Consider the following 19,939-nt stretch of genomic DNA (forward strand, 5'->3'; position numbering starts at 1 on the left):
TAACGTACCTAAAAAAAGAAATGTAAGTACACATATCCTGGAAAGTGATTTGTTTAATAAACTACTACATCCCTGAGTTGGAATAATTTCCTTGAACATGATGGAACATGGGTGTTGCTTATATACTTGACACTGAAACATGATTTTTTTGATACCCAAAGCTGAAGCAGCTGAATAAAAAAGTATTTTCATGTGTGCATAAGTTAGGTGCTCTAGTAGCTAAACTGAAATCTGTATCCTTGAAGGCTGAAAGCAGTTAAGTGCAATTCTGCAGTGCACATCAGGAGCTTCCTTAGTTCTTCTTCTGTTTCCTGGTGACATTTGATTGTGTGAGTAGAGATGTTTTATAAAAAAGTAAAGTTAAAACCAAAAGAAACAAAAATGACACAAGGACATTGCACCACAGAGAAAAAGAAACCAGTAAATATACTGTGGCTTAAAACTGCATCAGTTAACCTTCATAGCTACAAATGATATGCACAAATGGTGAAAGGGAAGGCCAGAAGCCTTAGAAGGGGTGAGGGATGAAAGGTCAGCCAAGCAGCATGCACAGAGCCTTTTCCTCCTTCCTTTGGTATGTGGTTGTGTGTTGGTTTGACAGCAGCACTGCAGGTGCATCCCAGGGGCTCCATCGTGGCATTTGTCTCTGGCAGCACCCAGTAAAAGTGCAGCCTGACATTTGTGTTTGTAAGTGACCAAGCTACTGGTGCAATTTGCTGTCATGTGAAATTGTGTAAACTCTATGGTAGAGGCTGAGGTACAGGTACAGCTCCTGAAGTACCAGTTATGTAAAACTGACAATACTTCTTCTCTTACAGGACAGCTGGAAGCTTTGCCATGTTGTCAGACTTTCACTGATGAAGTTAACTTGACTAAAATATCCAAATGTTTATTGTAATGACCTAAACATCCATTATTTTCCTATTGATGATAATTCAGAATTCTTAATACTGATCTTATTTTAGCCTTGTTAAAGGAAAGGGAAATAATTTTTTTTTGACCTCAGTTTGTCCAATGTTAACTATTGGGGCTTCTGTAAAGCTTCCGAGCTTTTTGACGGATGTGCATGTTCTCCTTTCCAAACAAAACCAAGAAGTTGCTTAAATGAGACTCCAGAGTGTATCAACAGCTTCTAGGTTTTTGTTTTTGACACATTACTTGTATTTAATATTGATTTTAAAACTACCTTGAAAGATATGGATTAATTAATTAGTATTGGTGATTTCTCCTCCCTAAACTTTTCAAGCCAGTCACCCATCCTGGCTAGAGTGAGGAAATTTATTTTCCTCTTGGTCTTCTGATCTGATTGAGCAGCTGACAGAATAACAGTGTTGATTAAACGCACAATTTGGTGTTTATAAAATAGGTCTTGCCAGACTTTTTTTTTGTAGGACCCAAACATTGGCTTAAATACCTTGCCTTAAGGGGTTATTGTAGTTCATCTGAGCTGCATTTGCAAGGAACTGAAGTCATGGATGTGGGTGATGATTGCTGGTTACCTGACGTGCAGCATCTGCGTAAGTCACAAGAGGGCAAATTTATGTCAGAGGTCTTTTGAATCACTATCCAAACACATCTGACTGCAAATATTTTTTTTTCAACTGTGCCACAGTGTTTCTACTCTGGAGAGCATGTTGATCCCCTGAATCACTGATCTTGAATGATTAGAATATAAAGCCTTGTGTACTTGATCCAAATAGTTGGAATGGCTTCTGTCTCTAAAGAAACTCTTAAGATTAAACTTTTTAATCTTTAAAATTTATTTTTGTGTAGCTTAAAATGCTTCTTTTTAGAAAAAAATATAATCTTAAATTATACACAGATGGGAGTATACAGGTGATTCCACAAATTTAATTCAAATCAGCTCTAATTAAGATTTTCAGTGAAAAGATTTGAATGCTGATGTGTTTATAGCATGCAAGCAGCAGATTGGTTCATGGGAACAGGTAGTCCTTTGTGTTATAAGTAATGTTTGCAGCTTTTTGTATTCTTCAAACTGTGAAACAAAAATTAAAACTAAAAAACCTCAAACTGAAACCTGTCCATTCTATACCATATTGGAAACCATTGAAATTTTGAGAGGAAGACTTCTGTGGTCAGGAGTAGGCAAGCTTTTGGTGGAACTCTGGAGAGCTTGCCTGTGTCAGAAGGGGGAACCTTGGAACCCATCCTTGCCTGAGGGACCATGGTGGATTGTCAAGCAATTCCTCTGGTCAGGGAGCTGTTGCTTGAGGGGCAGTGAATGTGGTATCACCTTACCACCTCTCTTCTCCCACAGCCCCTCTGTTTTTGTTAATAAAAAAAAAAAAAAAAAAAAAAAAAAAAAAAAAAAAAAAAAAGAAAAAGAAAAAAGTAAATGCTTGTAAGGTAGGGAAGGGCTCAGTTTGTTGGACAGTTTGAAGATTTGTGATGAATTGAGTCTGTTGTTGCTTTATAACTGTTGGACCACTAAGGCCAGTATGGAATTGGAGGTTGGACATTTAAGGATGTTTGTGAAAAGCTAAATCCCATAGGGGCTCAGGGACTCAGCAGGATATTCTGCTTTCTACATTGATACCTGAATTTCTAACCTACCTTAAAGGACAGAGCATAAAAATCTTTTCTAATAGACAGGAAAGAAAGATTGTTTTAATCATTTTACTTAAACCGTGTATCCCCTGTAGATGAACTCTAATGCAAACCAATATATTATGACATTTAAAGTGTGCTTCAGGGTGCAATAATCATGCTTATTTCAGTAAAAAGATATAATGGGTTGCAGAAGTCTGGGGTAATAACTCTGTATAAAGTTGCTGAGGACTTTTTAGGCTGGCAGTGTCTTTCCTTCTTAACCCCTAGTTCCATTTTACTGTAGATAAAATTAACTGAGGGGAAAAAAAGAATTCAGCAAAAATTACTATAGTAGTTGTTTTTCATACATAATTATTGAAAACAAAAATTAAAGCTCTACAAAGGCAGAAAAAAACTTCCAATATTTAATAATAGTTCAGATTATGTATTTTATGAAAATAAAATAAAAACAAAATGAAACCAGTAAGTCTGCAACCTGGGGAATAGGGCTTAATTTACCATGAATTTTGCTTTATGGATCTGTGTAATAAATTAAATAAATAATTGCTTGAATTAAAAAAAAAAATCTTATTAAGAATAGTTTTAATTAAATATAAGGATAAAGACACACTTTACAAGAGTCATTGGAAGGTGTGGGAGCATGTAATTGAAAATTTTGTAGTTAACACTGAAACTATGGATTGAGCTTTTCATATGTGATATATTCAGATCACAAAGAACTTTATTAAAATGTCATTTTGGAAAAGAATAAGGTGTTTTAAAGCACAGTTAAAAATTTTTGACATAAAATTTCCAAAGTATGTAGTGCATATCAGTAGTTTAAAAAATAAAATTATTGAAAAGAAATGCCATTTTATGGAGCACTTTATTTTTTTTAATTTTTTAAAAATTATTATTATTATTCCAAATGAACTGACACGCATGCTTCAAGAACTGTCAGAAGAAATTTTTTGATGTTAAATGCTAACAAAGTGGATATGAATTGTGTGTAGCATTTCAGTTTAAATAAAGCAGCATTCTGTGGTGGATAATTGTTTGGATGTAGTTTTTTCCAATTAGCTCTAGTATACAGTGGCTTATTTATGCACTTTTTATTTGTGTACATTTTATTGTGTATGGCATCTTATATTTCTGTTTCATCTTAGGAGTTTTATAAAGATTAAGCTCTATAAAGAGAGATCCTCTTTCTGGAGATCTTATCCCCATTATACAGGAAGGTAAGGAAATACAGAGGAAGGTTAATTAAATTGCTCTGCTGTAGTATGGACTATTGGAGCTAGAACTACAATTTGGGAAGGATCATTCCCAAGTCAGTACCCTACTCTAATATAGCACAGGAGTCTTTCCTCTGGTGTTGTAAATGTAGAAGAAAAGAAGGGCAGAAAACCCAAAGCTAATAACAAAATCTTTACATTAATCTCTAAAGTATGGCTTTTGTATCCTGTTAAGACTATGTTTTCCTGTTAGTCCTGTTTCTGGTAACAGCCTTCTTTCCTTTGTGCTATAGCAGGTAAGATAAATGGGATGAACTGTGGCCAGTAGGAACCTTGCTGTTCATTTTAGGGACCAGGGTTTTAGCTGATCTTACATCATGGTTATATTTTCTTATGTATTTGAATAAATGACAAAGCACACATTTTTAAGGGACTTTAAAAGCTCAGCCTGGCAGTGAAGACCACTTTAAAACCATCTGTGTAATTAATGAACAAGATTGTCTTGTATTCATGGCAATGGCTTTGTGGTATTAGCTGTTTAAACAAAGTATGTGCAGTCACTTTTGTGATAAAGGTAAATCCTTGACACTCTGAAAAGCTGTACAAGTGATCTGTCTCAGGTATGGGTGGTTGCCTTCCACCAACCTAGTCTAAGTGTTTGTTACAGCTTTAACTCCTGTTTGCTGTTGTTTCACTTAAACAAAAATTGACTGTTGAGATCTGGTCACAAAGTATATTTCATTGATTCTCCGATTCTGGAAGAATTATTTAGTTGCAGCCTTTACTTTTTACTTGTGTTTCTGTGAATCACGTGGTTGGGTTATCTTGGACTTACAGTGGAAATTGAGATAGGCAGTGCTGAAATGGGGCTCATTTAATGCCAAACCCCTGGCAAGGAGAAAAGGGGAGCACAGCAGGGAGGGTGGCTTTGATCCTTCCCAGAAAGGAATCATCATGGGTGTACTATAATAGCAGCACCAGCCACAGGTACCGTGCTCTCTTCCACAGACCCTGTTTAAAGCAGCCTTTGGGCTTTCAGGGAGGAAAGGAACAGCTTGTTAGTGGTAGAGGAAAAGGATGTGCTCGATATTCTGCTTTCTCCCTGTGTTCTTGGAGCGTTGATGAGAAGCAAGGTATGGATATATTGCAGCCTTTGTGGGATTGATCACTTTGTAGTTCTGTGTTTTAGCTGTTCATTATCCTGAGTATTTAGCACAAGTATGTTTATGGGAAATTTAAGACTTTTACGTGGTAGTGAAGCAGCAAAAACTTTTCTTAGTTCAGAGGTTTTTTTTAAGAAGAAGCATTTTTTCTATCAAAGTAAATATCCAACTCCTGTCCTACTTTTTTGTGATTTTTTTTTTTTTTTTTTTTTTTTTTTTTTTTTTTTTTTTTTTTGTTAGTGTACCTTGGTTTTAAACTGCACTCTGAAAATGATTTACCACAGCATCTGTAAAATATTCTGAGGACCTTGGCAAATACCTGATAGTTTAGGTCCATGTCATGATACTGGGTCCTACCCCAAAACAGTTTTGTGCTAAATGAATGAAAACAACTGGCAGGTAAGCATGAGAAAAAGAAGAAAAAAAGGAAGAAAAGAATCTCTCAAAGTTGATTGGCTTTTTTATTTTTGAGAAGTGTCTTTTCAGTAGTTTTCCTTTTTGAAAAGTGTTGCTAGAGATCCTATTGTGGAGAAACTTGCTTACTTGGGACTGTAATTTTAATGCGGGATCAAAATTTATGTGCTTCTTTTTTCTTGCTGAAACTTTTGGAAATGGGACAAGAGGACTAGGGCTTTGTTATTTCTTTAAAAACCCGGAAGATACAGCACAGTCCAAAGGGATTTGTATGGGTATGAGAAAGTAGGCTAACTTGTCTCCATGAGAAGTATCCAAGGCTCCTTGCCTTGCCTCCTAAGGAAAACATCTTTTTATACAAACACGGTGACTGTGTAGTAGGGAATGTTTTTCGACACTGACAAGCTCAGGATTTAATTTATTCTATGTCACCGTGTTGGTCTGTATCTGTAGTCACAGGCCTTTAGTCACAGTGTCTCTTACAAGTTTAACTATTTTTGCCAAAGATTAAAATGCTATACCTTTAAGAATTTTTTTCTATTATTCATGCCTGTCTGCTAACAATAACGGTGGAATGTTAATTTTTAAGGATACAAAAATACAAACATGTATTGAGATGCTATGAAACACACTATGAAACATTAACTTTTAAAATCAGTTTACTGAAACTCCCCTGATTATTCCTAATGAGTACTGTTGAGCTGTTTTTAATGAGTGGGCTGTGGTGGAGCTGGGCCACCATATGAGACCAAAGCCATGAGGGACTTCTTCTCTGTGTAATGGTCACCTCTGGTCTTGGCTGTACTTCTATGGGCTTTGAGAAGCTTAAAGGATTGCTGTGACAACTCCTTACTATCCTGTGATATAAGTGGTGTTTGCCTGCACTGAAGGATGTGAAGAAGGGCAGCCTGGTTGTTCCTTAGAAACCTTTTCTGGAGAAAAGGCAAGCACTGGCATTGATTGACCTGGGCACTGCAAGCTGAAATGGTACCACAGGACTTGATTTACATGTGTCTTTCTGTAGCAGCTGGTGAACTTTCCTGGTTCAAAGTTGCCCAGAAGAATTTAGAGTCTTACGTAATTCTTTTTATTCTTAAGTTCAATAGGGCCTAGCCATTTTTCTATATCTCCAGGGCTCACATTCATGATTGAAGTAAATTTTTCCTTTGTCTCTTTTTCTCCCACACTGATTCCACTGTCCAGTGTAAATGCCTTCAAAGGGAGGGAGAGAGCTGTACTGAGAAATGGAGGGACACAAAATCATTTGTGTCCTGGATTGTTTCCCCAAGATAAAACAAAGCAATCTGTCCTGTACATACTGTACAACAGGATACAGGATTGGTGGTGCAACTATCTTTAAGTTGTTGGTCAGCCCTTTCCATAAATACACTATAAAATTGTGGGAAGTGTATTTGTTTCCTGTTTATGAGAAAGAGATTGCTAACAACTTGCTATTTTTGTCTGATCATTGACTAAAATTTTGCAGTTCTGTGAAGAAGTACATTGTAGGGAAAAAAGTATTAATGGAGAACTCCAAAACAAACCTGTCTGACTTTAAAGAATGGACTGCATGCAGAAGGCAAGCATGCACAAACCATATGTTCCTCCTACATAAAAGAAGTTATAAGCTGCTTTCAAGGTGGATATCTTTTTTTGAGAATAAAATTAAATTGCTTAAAAATAAGACAAATATAAACAAGATAATTGACTCTGTTATGCTATTTGTGAAATAATATTTGGAAGGTATGATGCTGTGCAGTTAAAAAAAAGATCAAGGAAAGAGGTAAATGTTGGAGGAGAAATCTTTCATTTCCTTCTGAAAACTCCCAGTAGGAGAAGGCTGGGGCACTGACCTTGCTTGCAGTTATCTGTCTAGTCCTTGGGCTCAGCCCTGCTTGCAAACTGCTGCTGGATGTCTGGGCAGAGGGGAGAGTCTGGGGCAAGATGAAACCCAGGAGGCAGATGGTCCCTTTCTCCTTTTGCCCACCTCTAGTGCAAACATGATCTTTACTAGCCAAACATTGCTCTGGCTTTGATTAGTTGACTGTGTCTCCTGTAATCAAAGAGTGCTGAGGTTACTCTCCACTCTTCGGGCAACCTACTTTCTCCCCACCCAAGGCTGCTATCAGTGGTGTCATAATCTCCTGCAACTGCCTTCAGGCACATCCGGAGTAGAGTGAATCCAGCTTGGTGAGGGGGAAAGGCCTTGGAAAAGTTTGGTCAAACCCAATGGGAAGAGTGGGAGGCAGGGAAACATCAACACATGAGCCTCTGCCTGGCACTGTGTTGGTTGCTCTTGGTCTTGAGGGCTAGAAATTGGGAAATAGTACCTAAAGTTGAAGGGTTTGGGCATTTTATTCACTCCAGGGTCTGTTGGACTGTAGCAGTCACTCTGGTTCCTGAAAAAATTCCCTTGTGTCTGAGCCTGTCTGTAAAGGCTGACCCATCCGCTTTGTTGGGATTTGGCCTGTATGAGCAGAACAGGGCTGTATTCATCAGTGATTTCACCCAGGGTGTGTTTACTAAGCAGGCTGGGCATGGCAGGTGGTTGGTGTTCCTCTCCTGCCCATGACACCCAGCAGCAGATGGCAGGCCTTGACACCTTGGATGCCCAGCTCCAGCCCTGCCCTGTCGGCTCAGCCTTCCCAGCCCCCAAGCAGTGTGTGTGCAGCAGCAGCTGCCTGTCCTGCTGGCATGGCCTGAGGCCACAAAACATGCTCTTTGTTTCTTTGCTGACATCTTGGTGTTCTGAACAGGGCCTAGACCTGGTGGGCTTTTCTCTGAGGTGTGCAGGAGAAAATCCTTTGAGCTTCAAGTGCTTCCAGAAGAGGCGGGAAAGAAGAAAAGCAACAACTCAGTTCTGAATTATCTTTGTACTGGATAGTATTCACCCCTGCCATTGCACTGTCTTTCTATGTCTGGCAGCTCTCCCCACCCATGCAGGAGCAGAAGTTATGGGACATGACTTTACTTTCACAGGCAGCAGGGTGAACTTAAAATGGGCTCTGCAGATCTTTTGTTTAAGAGCTGAAGTCTGGTGTGTCAGAATAATAAATCCCAAGAAGAGTCCTATGTACTTGAATAGAAAACAGCTGGATAGCTTTTTCTCCTGTCTCACATTTTGATCCCACTGGCCATGTGCTTTTTTTTTGCTCCCTCTCTTTTTTCCTCTATTTTCTTTTTTTTTTTTTTTTTTTTTTTTTCTTTTGCATACTTACAGAAATACTACTTAAAAAAATTCTTAATGGTTGCAGAGCCTGTGCAGGTGCACAGGCCTGCCCTGTGAGGTGAGGAACAAGGAACAGTGTATCTTTATGACTTCTCTTCTGTGGCTTTTTTTTCCCTTTTTCCCCTCATTCTCTCTTTTATTAATTTAATCTATACCAGTGGGTGTTTCCAAAGAGTTGTGATAATATACCTCTTGTTTTAGGGGAAGGAAGAAATACTTTTTCCTTCAGTTGTGTATCAAAAACCTATGCACAAATATCTGCTAATTCTGGAGCCCTAGATACCAAAATGCAGCATTTCAAGGGTTCCAAGGGAGTCGCTGATTATAATAATTATGCAGTCATTATTGTACCAGCTGCTCCAATATACTGATTTCTTGGAGCCAATTTAACATCAGGTTGCACTATCAATTCTCTTGCAGTTCTTATCTGAGAATTTAACTGGTTTTAGCTCAGTTTTACACAAATTGAGCTGCTGTAGGCTGGAAGGTTTCTTCAGTGACTCTTCCATTGTTCCAGTTTTAGAAATGAGGACCTGAAGCAGAAGATCCTATATCGTCAAATTTAACTAAATTTACAGCTACTCAGTGTTCTCAGTCTTACTCAAAGTAAGAATTAAATTCAAACTTTGAAGTACTAATTTTTTAATTAGACTATTAGCATAGGTAAACTATTACTTTTTATAACTAATCTAGTAGCTAAAACTAAAAAGCGAAGAGCTAAATGGTCCCTAAGGTTTGAAAAGGATCACTGTTGCTACTTTGCATTGGATTGGATTTTAACACAAGGGTTCTGTTTATTTTAAGTTTGTTACCATAGAAGTATAAACTGAAAGGTAGCAATGATGACTTTGTGTAATATATTATATTAAATAAACTTGCCCTGTTAGCACTGCATGCAAAGCTTTATTTACATTGCAGTAAGCTGTTTTCTGCTGCATTTACAATTCTGCTAAACAGATAAATTAAGGGATCTCATGACAGTATGATTTACTTTCTCCTTACAAACTGAAAAAAACATTAATATTTTTAAACCTATTTGCTTGGAGTGCTTACATTAAATTTTCAGTTGGGCACCATCAAATCTACCATCAGAGAACGGAAATAGATGAAAGTCAGTCTTATCTTCTTGTTCCTATAATTAAAGGATGGGCAAATATTAAATACTGTGTTTAGAATTCATTGTTCTTGCAAACAGTATTGAATAACTCTTTAAAACATCCTGCCCTGCAATAACAGATGAGCTGCCACCAAATTAAATAAATTAAAAGATCTGGTACAATCACACATAAAGCATGGACTGTTTGATCTTTTATGCTATACAAACTTACTCTTCCAGAAATCAGTGAGTTTATGCTTCAGGTTAGGTCGAGCTGAACAGGTGCAGCTGAGTGAATGACTTGGCCTGTAATATTGGTGATGATGGATAAGCTGTGAAGGAAACACTGAGCTTGAACTTCCAGTCTCAGGATAATTTGTAGGGCTGGTAAACTGGGAGGTGAGGGCAGGGAAGAAGTATTTCTGTTTACATAAAGAAGCAGATGTTGTCTGCACTCCAGGTACAAATGCTGCAAAATGTCATAATCCAGCCTTTTTATACAATATTTTTGTTAAGGTGCATACTTCTGACATGATGTAGATACAACTCCTTCTTTTAACGCTGTTCCTTTAAAAAAAGTGTCATGTAAGATTTCATTTTATATAGACATGGTACAATTAATTTGAAATACCTCTTTCCACGAAAAGCTGTTTGACAAAACACAGGGTAGCCTATTCTGTTTGTAAACTGTGTCACTTTTGGTTGCTCAGCTTGATGCAGGTTTTATTCATTAGGAGCTTTCAGCCTGGCTCTTGGAAGAAGGATGCTTCTGTTGCAAACATCCGACTCCCTGTCCAGGGCACCATATGGCAAAGTGTCCTCCATGAGGGCACATGCCATCAAGCAATATGAACCATCAAATTCAACATAATTTGAAGTTACAAACTCTCTAGCTAAAACGTTTAGAGGATTTTAGTTATTTATCTGAAAAAGTTTTGAAGATACAGGTAAGTAATGCAGCTCTTTTATTTGCAGAAACTCCCTCATTTGCAGACAGTGTTACATACCTGGCTTCTACAATGGCATTAGGCATTCATACTTTTCAGAACACCCAGAAGCACAAGAGAAACCTTCATCTCTGCTATGCTCAAGTTGAGTGTGCTGTGATCCACACTTAGGTTTTTGTGTTCTTCCTGGCTGGACAAGGTTCTTGTAAACCAAGTTACAGCTTGGTTTTGTGCATATGTGGTCTGATGGCGTAGGTTACAATGTCCTGTGAGCTGTTCAGTCTGTTTGCAAAAAATTTTCTCCATTGCTGAGGTTTGGTTTAAGGCTTGTTGAACACAGCGGGTGATGAGACTAGTTCACATGGAGACTAAGTATTGGTATTTGGAATAACTCTAGGTATTACTATAGTTTTAAATAATTGAGCAGTTGGAACAACTACTCGTGGCCTTGAGCAGATCACTGTGAAAATGTTAGTCTTTGTCTTGTTAACTATTTGCTTACATATTTTCATTTTCTTATTTTTAATTTTTTTCTCTTGTTCTTTTCCTTGAGCAGTTGAATGGGGCAATGAACTTACAATCCTTTAAGCTATTTTTCTCAACTCTGTATTCTAATTAATACTCAAATTCTGATCCCATGTAGTATTTCTCTCCAGAATGAGCCTCCCATTATGTTTCAATGGAACAAAAATTTGCAAAAAATACTAAGAAATAAAAATAAACAAATTTATAAGAAAATTATAAATTACTGAAACATGCCCCAAAAGCTCTTTCCTAGTGGACCTGCTTTATCTGAAAGTCTTTTAGAAGGACAATTTTTTTTTATTACTACTGTAGCAAAGTTGTAGTACTGTGATGTATTTTTAAATGAAATATTTTCTAGTTTTTATAAAGGCTCTTGTGTAATTAAAAATGGTAAAACAACTGACCAAAACAAAGAACCAGTCAACAAATAAGGAGTAAGCAATGATATGTAATTGAGAAAGAAACCACTTTTTAGCATCTGACGTGGACAGAATGACTTAGCTGAGAAATTATGAGGTATCTGACAGCAACTGCTGTTGATCCGAAGTTTCATTAGAAAATAGTATTATTTTGCCATTTCTGGCAAGGTGAGCTGAAATGATTTGTGTAACGTGTCTGTAGCACTGCAAGCTGTAATTCGAATATAAATTGTTACTACCAGACCTCTCTATGCTCTCTCTGTCAGTAGGAAACCAAACTGAAAGCAGAATGCTTTATGCATTTATCAGATAATGCTTACAAAGTGTTGTGAATCTGACAAACATGGAAGAGTAGAATACTTTGAAAGACAAATTGGCTTTCTGTTATTGAAACTGACTGTCTTAGGTCTGACCACGGACGTCTAGCAAGGCACAAAGCTGCCTGCGGCCTGGGTTGTCTCCTGAAGCCCTGTGAAGTGTCTTGCTTGCCTAATCGAGGTATCTATGTCTGAGAAACAGAAATGGCTCCTAAATGTTCATCTTATTTAACAGAGCTATAGACACCTAAATATAGGTGTCACTAAATTCTTTAGAGGATTCTATTATTCAAAATAAAGGTTTTATCTTTCAATATATGTCTGATTTCCTAAGAAACAACTTCTTTTTTAGAGACTTTGTGAATCACCTCTGTCAACATTAGTCTAGGCAGTTCATGTAGACATTTTTATTTCTTATTGGTCATAAAAAGTCACCTTTCCCATTTCTTCATAACTGATCATGTGAAACAGTTTTCAGGAGGACTGTGCATGTGGGTGCAATCATCCACAAAGTGCTGAGAGGAACTGTGGGTGGCTGCACTGCCAGCATCCCGCTTCTCACTGCCCTTGAGGCCGTGCTGCCATTCCTGCAGTTATGGAATGACCGTAAATTATAATGGAATTTGGCTACCAGAATTTCTTAGGGCACTTTCTAAAATTTTAAGCTGTGGTTGAATGTTTCTTGGAAAAGAGATTTTCTCTAAATGCTCATTTTTTATTGACCGAAGGAAAGGGGATTTTCATTGTGGTGGCTTTTGAAGCTGAAGGAATCAGATTTAACTGGAAGCAATTTTTCTCTGTAAAATACATAATCATGTAATTCTGAAAGATGATGCTGTTTTTTCTGTACCGGTCTCTTCAAAATTGTTTCTGTTGACATATCTGGTCAGCCTTTTTTTTTTTTTTTTTTTTTTTTTTTTTTTTTTTTTTTTTTAATTTACATGAAAGGAAATTGCAAGTTGCTTGGAAGAAAACTCTTCATTGCTATGACCTGAGGTCAAGCTATCAGGTAGGCCTTGGTATGTGGGTCCTAGTCTGACCTTACTTCACCAACAGACCCCATGAGCCTTAATCCAAGGCTGCAGGTGGGATAAAGAGGGGCTGCAGGGTAAGGAGTGTGTCAGTCACGTGGGCTGGTGGGCAGCAGGGTCCCTTCTCTTCATCCTCCTACGTCTTCTGGTGGTTCAACATAATGAATAGGTAAATACTAAAGCTGTATAATGACATTTCTTTTCTTAGTAAATCAAACCCTCCCAGTGTGGAAGAAGTCAATTTTCAAAATTGCTACTGAAAAAAAGGTGTCAAATATAATATTCATCTGAAGCAGAACGATTAAGAGTTAGGTATTTTTTGCTTTTAATATGTGGGGTTTTGGGAGGTGGTGTTTTTGTGTGTGTCTGTTTTATTTTTTTTTTATTTATTTGTTTATAAATTTTATAAATAATTTATATTATAAAAGCGGTGAAACAGGGAAAGAACAAAGTGGCTGGGTACTGCTTTTGATAGTGCACTAAACTATTAGCCCGGTAATGAGGGTGGTCATGTTACATGTAGTAAACTCAGATTCAACTCACTATTTTTGCCTAAGCACACTTGAACAAGCACCTTCCCTCTCTGAAGAAAGTGCTCTGATAACCAGACTAGAAATAACTCAGAAAATAAGGTTTGTTGTGCTGCTCTGTATACAAAATTAAACACTCAGGGGAGCACGGATTGGAACCAGATGTCTCATTTCCCTAGAGACTAATCGTGCCACCAGGCTAGAGTGTTGCTTTTTCTCATAACTCCTCCCTTCCTCCATTTACATACAGTTTATACACAGGAGACAGTTCCAATTATCCTGGAGTATTAGGAATTTTCACACTGGCATATAATTTTCCAAAGGGTATAATTTGACCATATCTAATTCAAGTGCAGGAGGGAATGATTAACTGAAAGATACCTGAGTAGGTCAAGCACTGAGATCTGCACGGTTCTTCATAGAGACAAAGTGTTACTGTTTTTACTTGTTTTGCCTGAAATATTTTTGTGCCTCAAGGAACCAAGAGACCTTCAGTTACAGTTTGAACTGAAATGAATATAGGGACTGAGCTGCATTTAGGAGAAGTGTTGCCTGCAAGTTCAGGGAGGTGATCCTTCCCCTCCCTTCTACACTGGTGAGGCCACATCAGCAGTGCTGGACTCAGTTCTGGGCTCCCCAGTATGGGAGAGATGTTGGCAGAGGGAAGCAGGTCATGCACAGGACCTCAAATGTGATTAGGGAACTGGAGCATCTTCTCTGTGAGGAGAGGCTGAGAAAGCTGGGACTTCAGCCTGAGGAGGAAAAGGCTCATCAATGTAAAGGAATACCTGAAGGGTGGGATTTAGGAAGAGGAAGACAGATTTTTCCATGGTGCCCTGTGACAGGCTGAGAGGCAATGAGCACAAGCTGAACCACGGGACTTCCCATTTGAAAGGAACGCCAGGAAACATCTTAATACTGTGATGATGAGCAAACTCTGGTACGGGTTGCCCAGAGAAGCTGTGGAGCTTCATCCTTGGAGATATTTGAGACCTTACTTGGGCCACCTACCTTAGGTGACCTTGCTTGAGCAGCTGGGTTGTATTAGACAATCCCTGGAAGCCTCTTCTGGCTTAATTTTTTTTTCTCTGAAAATGTGTAGTTCTCTATGCTTCTACTCACAAACACTCGTTGATATAAACATCATGTACCTAAGTTTATTATTCTGTCAGATTAAAATATGAAACATAAATTTCAAAAAGAGACAAATCCCAAACCAGATCCATTAAAAAAAAGTGAAACCAAAAATGAAGTCTTCCCTTAAATTTGTAACTGAAAGAAGCAAATCAGGCTAGTATTAGCACAACTGCATAAAGCACAAGAAACTTTTTGTGTTTAGATAGACTCCGAGAAGTTGCTTTTGCTATTGGGGATTATGACACAAGAATCTCTCCTTTGAATCTGAAAACCATATATGAGTGATTTTTTTCAAACATTGTGCTTTTGCAAAAAGGTGGAAAAAATGTGAAAGCAGCAGGTTCATTTCAGTATTAACCTGATTATTTTTGACTCCCAGATTACTGGAGTAGTGAGAAGCAGCATGTGCAGACCTCCCAGCACATAGTTACTGGGAATTTTGATTTGTAATTTGAAGAGAAAAAGCTGTAGTCACTGTATTTGTGAACACACTTATTTCCATGATGTTTGAATGACATTAAAGCTGGAATTGTAAACAAGTTTTCCACAGAGAAATATGTAAATCTGTTTTCGTTAATATATTCAAAGAAATAGAAGATATCAGTTGATTCTCTTCAGAGAAAAACAGCAGAGCAAGGTGTGAGTCAGGAAGATCATCTTACAAATTCCTTTTATTTTCAAAGTCTCCTCCTCACATTTTATTAAATTAAATCCTTTGCAGTGTATATCCATCATAGTATATAGCTTGAAGTGGATTGGTTAATATTTGATTAGGGTAGACAGAGCTGGTATTGACTAAGTCTTTTACTACTAAATGAGATGGCACATACTGAAGATCAGAGTAGCAAGTTCTGTCACTTCAAAATTCAGTTGTGAAAAGGAAAAGCAAAATCCTCACTCATATTTCTTCCTTCCAATGGATAAATATACTTATGACTTCTCTTTTTTACATTCTTTCAACAAATCTGTTCCTTCATTTATCTTGATTGGTGGAAAACATTTGTTTCATTTTAATAGCTATCCACAAGCAGGCTGGCACTGCATAATTGCTAGACTTATATTTCATACTTTCATTTCAGTCCTTCATTTCAGTCCTTTTGGTGATTTTTTTCTCTTAACTTTATTAATGATAAACATTTATTTTATTTTTTTTTTCAGGTGAACTATGTAAAGAAAAAAAATGCATTATTTATTTTGTTACAAAAAGTTTAGAATCAGGCAGAAGGTGTGCATGCCTATTTGGGGAAAAAAGGGAACACAAGTATTAAACTGAAGAATATCAGAAATTTCCCCAATTAACTTTGGAGTACTATTTAGGCTACATAAGAGCTAGGTACTGAGGGATTCCTAAGCTTACAAGTACCCAAGGAAGAAAGTTTGATTAGCAAAAAGACTTTTATTTCCAATCTTATTTTAAAATAACTTTTGTTCCATTTTTAAAAGTTGTTAGTTTTATAGTCTAGAGCTGGAATCTGAGAGATAATTAATTTATATTGCTTCAATACCTATTATAATTTTACTTTGTAGCGATAGAAGACAGTGAGCAACAGCTGAACAAACTGCATATTCAAAGAGGAGAGATTTCCTCTGCCTAAATTATCTCTTAGCTGCAAATTATATTAAAATGAACAAAATCAGGAAAATAGCAACATTTGAGTTACTGAAGTTTCTCTTTGTAGATTAAGGGAATTGAAAGTGATGGCCTTGCTTGACATGAGTTTGATGAGTCATTTCAGATAATTTCATTTCAGTGGTCAAAAATAGTTTAAAACAACTCCTTGTTTTCCTTAAGAAGTATTTTTTTTTCCTTTTGTTGTTGATTTTCCTGCCTTCATGTTCTTTTGAGAGCTGTTTAATTATTTCCACTGGAATAGTTTATGGCTAAATGTTCCAGTTCAACTTCGCTGAAAGGTATATATGAAAAAGTGAAGATTATTATCAGCCTTGCCTAATTCAAGACACATCCTTCTCTGACCACAAAAGTTTCCTGTAGTTCATCAACATGTTTGATGATGGTTTCTTGAGATTCAATTCAACTTGCTAGAACTGTATTTTTGATAAGAGAATTTAGCTTGATCTTAAAATTAATTTTCAACAGCGGCTGCTTTTTAACTTAATTTTTGGTTAGTTTAACAAATAGAAATAAAAAAAAAAGTGATCTGGAATATTGAGGAATATTTATTATTTCAGTGAAAGAATTCAGATAATTTAAATATTCTGAAGGATATTATTTCAGTTGTAATTTTTTTTCAACCTATAGAATGTTACAACATTTGAAACAGTAATATTAACAATCTCTTCGGCAGCTGTTAGTAATTTTACAATGAAAGTCTGGCCAATTTTCTTTCATTTTTATTTTCCTAGTAAGCTGCTTTTAACAGATTTCTTCAGTGTGTTTAATTTCCCCTTAACAATCGGTAATACCTTAATTCTTCTTTGAGTTATTCACGTGCATGTTTTATTGTCACTAAGGAGAAGAAACTGTGCTAGAAGTATCTATTGTTAGTAAACCTCGGTTTCGTGTATCCTGAAGAACACAGAAAATTAGTGTTTGCAACTCGTTGATCTTGCCAAGTGAAGGATTCATGGAGTTGCTTAACAGCTCCTTTTCCCAGATGTTCTGTTTCAAACCTCTGTGGCTGTTTATCCCTCAGCGAGGCTGCTGGGAACATGTGTTAGGTGATACTGGAAGTGATCATTGCACGCATGGGGTTCATTGCTGATCTGAAAACAGGGAAGCCAAATTTTCGCCTTTTCTGGAGCGGGGGGCTCATGGAGTTCCTGCACAATGCGAGTTGCAGCCTGACCCCTGAAATGCTTTGTCTTACGTTTTCTCTCCGAAATTACTTTCACTCTCTCCTCCAGCATTGTCTATGAGCATAGAGATAATTTTTTATGGAACTAATTTCGTTTGTTTTAGTAGGATAACTTAAATATGTAAAGCTAGACCAAGTTGAATACTTTATTGAATCAGGGACTAGATTTTTCATAATCTTCTCTTTATTTTTAATCTCAATGAGTGGGTTTGTCTCAGAAACCAGATGTCTCACTTTCAGAGCTCTGTACTTTGTCAATTGTGATCAGCCCATTTTTTTTTAAACAACATTTATTTTCTCCCAGTCCAGAAAAAAATGAGATTCTTGCTTTATTAACAGCTCTTTTAAAGAAGGCATAAGTAATAAACCTACTGAATTAACAATAGCTATATCTCACCAGCTCAGATATGGGAAGTTGCAAATTAATTTTTAAATTTCTTTAGCGATAAGAGCAACTAATTTTGGGCTCTCTTTTATAAGTATCTCTTGCATAGTAAGGTTAAGTTACAATTAATGAGCAAGATATTCAACATTGACCTGTATTTTGTGCATGTTAGGCCTTCTGGAATTACTGGGAAATTACATCAGGCTGAGTTAAGTGTTGTATAAAATATTGAAGAAACACTTCTTAAAACTGGGAAAGAGAAAGAATCTTAGTGTCCATATTTCCTTGACCTAAGAGATGTCTTAATTGTAAGTACAGTCAAATGTCCTACAAGTGGGATTATTCCCAATTATATAGAAGTCTGGGGTTTTTTCATAATTTTCCAGAAATTTTTAGAAGCTTTTATATTAGCTTGTTAACATTTCGAGGAGACGCAAGCATATTCTGGTATAAAGTATGTTTTTCCTTCTCTTGTTGTAACGTGCAACCTATACAATGTTATCATTCAGCATCCAGTGTGTAATTTGAAAATATTCTTAATATTTTCAATTTTCTGTTTCAATAAGGTTTGTTAGAAGTTCTTAAAAGTGAAGGAATGCCTGACTTTTATATTAGATTGCATTAAGGCTGCCACAGTAAGTTGGCCAGTTATTGCATAGCCATAATATTTGTATTTAGAAAAGGAAATATTGACTTCCTTTAATATGAGAACAAAAGGTTATTAATCTGAAGTGTTACAGTAGCCACTGGTCCACTTCTAGTCTTTAATGAGTTTATTATCACAATGTTATTGGGAGGTCAAAAATCCTCACTATATCTGCAGCATGGATGTAAATTAGGGAGACCATCCTAAAAATAAAAAGGGTAATTAATTTTAATCAAAGATAGGTGCTTTAAACCAATTTCAAGAGAAGAATACTTTTGAAATAAAAAGAATTGTCATCAAGAATTATAATTTTACAACATCTAATTTTTTCCTCTTTAGTTCTTAAGCAAGTGGTAAAACCCTGGCTGGTAATGTCTTAAATTGACTGAGCAAGCTGGAAAAGAAAGAGCAAAGAAATTAATACCTACTAGGACTAAATGCAGGGTATTTTCTGAATTGAATTTTTTTAAGCATTTCAGTGAAAGTTTTACTGTTTTTTAATATTGTATTAGTTTCTTAACTGAGATACTGTGCTGTACCAGATCTTAATAAAAACAAATTTATGGTGGTAGTAAATTTAACCAACTCTACAATAAATATAATTTTGTTTTCTAAATATAAATTTTATGAAATTAATGTTCCAAAAACTCATATTGAGTAACCATTACTTATGTTAAGTTTCATTACTGCTTTTGATGAATTAACACTGTTTCTTTTGTCTGACCAACTCATAATACCTGTAGGTTTTTTTGCTTGTGAATTAATCTTGCTAAATATTTGTAACAGCTTTCTTTCAGTCTTCTGGAAGTGTTACTGAATTCCAAGTGGCATTTCAAGGCATAGAGCACTTCTTAGCCATATCTTATAATTTTTTTTAAAGGTAATAATTTTAATTTCCTTATGAAAACTGCTGTAGCTACTGCTTAGCATTCTACTTACATATTATTATACTAGCAAATACATATTAGATAAATATTGTGTATGTTTGAACTACATATTGATAACATGCCATTTGTCTATTACTGCTTCTTAATGTGCTAATATTTTATTAAAGGTGTTTTACATTTCCTCTGCATTGTATAGAATCCTGGGTTATGACCGTCGCAGGTTTTTTCAGCATGTATTTACAAAATGTATATACTTCCTGGAGAAGTAGCCAATCACTGGAAAGATTTTTTTCAATTATAAATAAACTATTTGATTAAATTTGAACCTTTTCAGTAGGGCTAGTTTTACTCTTAAAATTAGACAGAACAATTCTCTTTCACATGCCCATGAAAGCAAGATGGTAATAATTATTTTATAATTTTAATGTATTCTTTTTATAGCATTTCATAGATTTTTAGGAACAAGTCCTAAGAGATATTTTTCCCAGTATATTTCATTAACTCATAAATACATCAACTTACTGCTATCTATTTCCTCCTTAACTAGTTGAAGTTAAGTCTAGATTTTGTGGAAAAATGGAAAAATCTATTTTTGTGCAACATAGATTCTCA

General features: G+C 36.2%; 1 protein-coding gene across 2 annotated transcripts in view; it reads left to right on the top strand.

Annotated features, from left to right (window-relative positions):
* The window catches only part of CHRM3 (cholinergic receptor muscarinic 3), a 259,032-nt gene that overhangs the window by 27,235 nt on the left and 211,858 nt on the right, over positions 1 to 19,939 (top strand). The window contains exon 1 of one of the 2 annotated variants that reach the window (XM_083856985.1): positions 4,929 to 5,347. The exons of the other annotated variant lie outside the window; for it this stretch is intronic. The gene's annotated coding sequence lies outside the window, so the exon portion shown is untranslated. Of the gene's footprint in view, positions 1 to 4,928; positions 5,348 to 19,939 lie in introns of those variants that run through there. 2 annotated transcript variants of the gene reach the window in all.

Source organism: Zosterops lateralis (assembly GCF_965231275.1).
Source record: "Zosterops lateralis genome assembly, chromosome: 3".
Lineage (NCBI taxonomy): Eukaryota > Metazoa > Chordata > Aves > Passeriformes > Zosteropidae > Zosterops > Zosterops lateralis.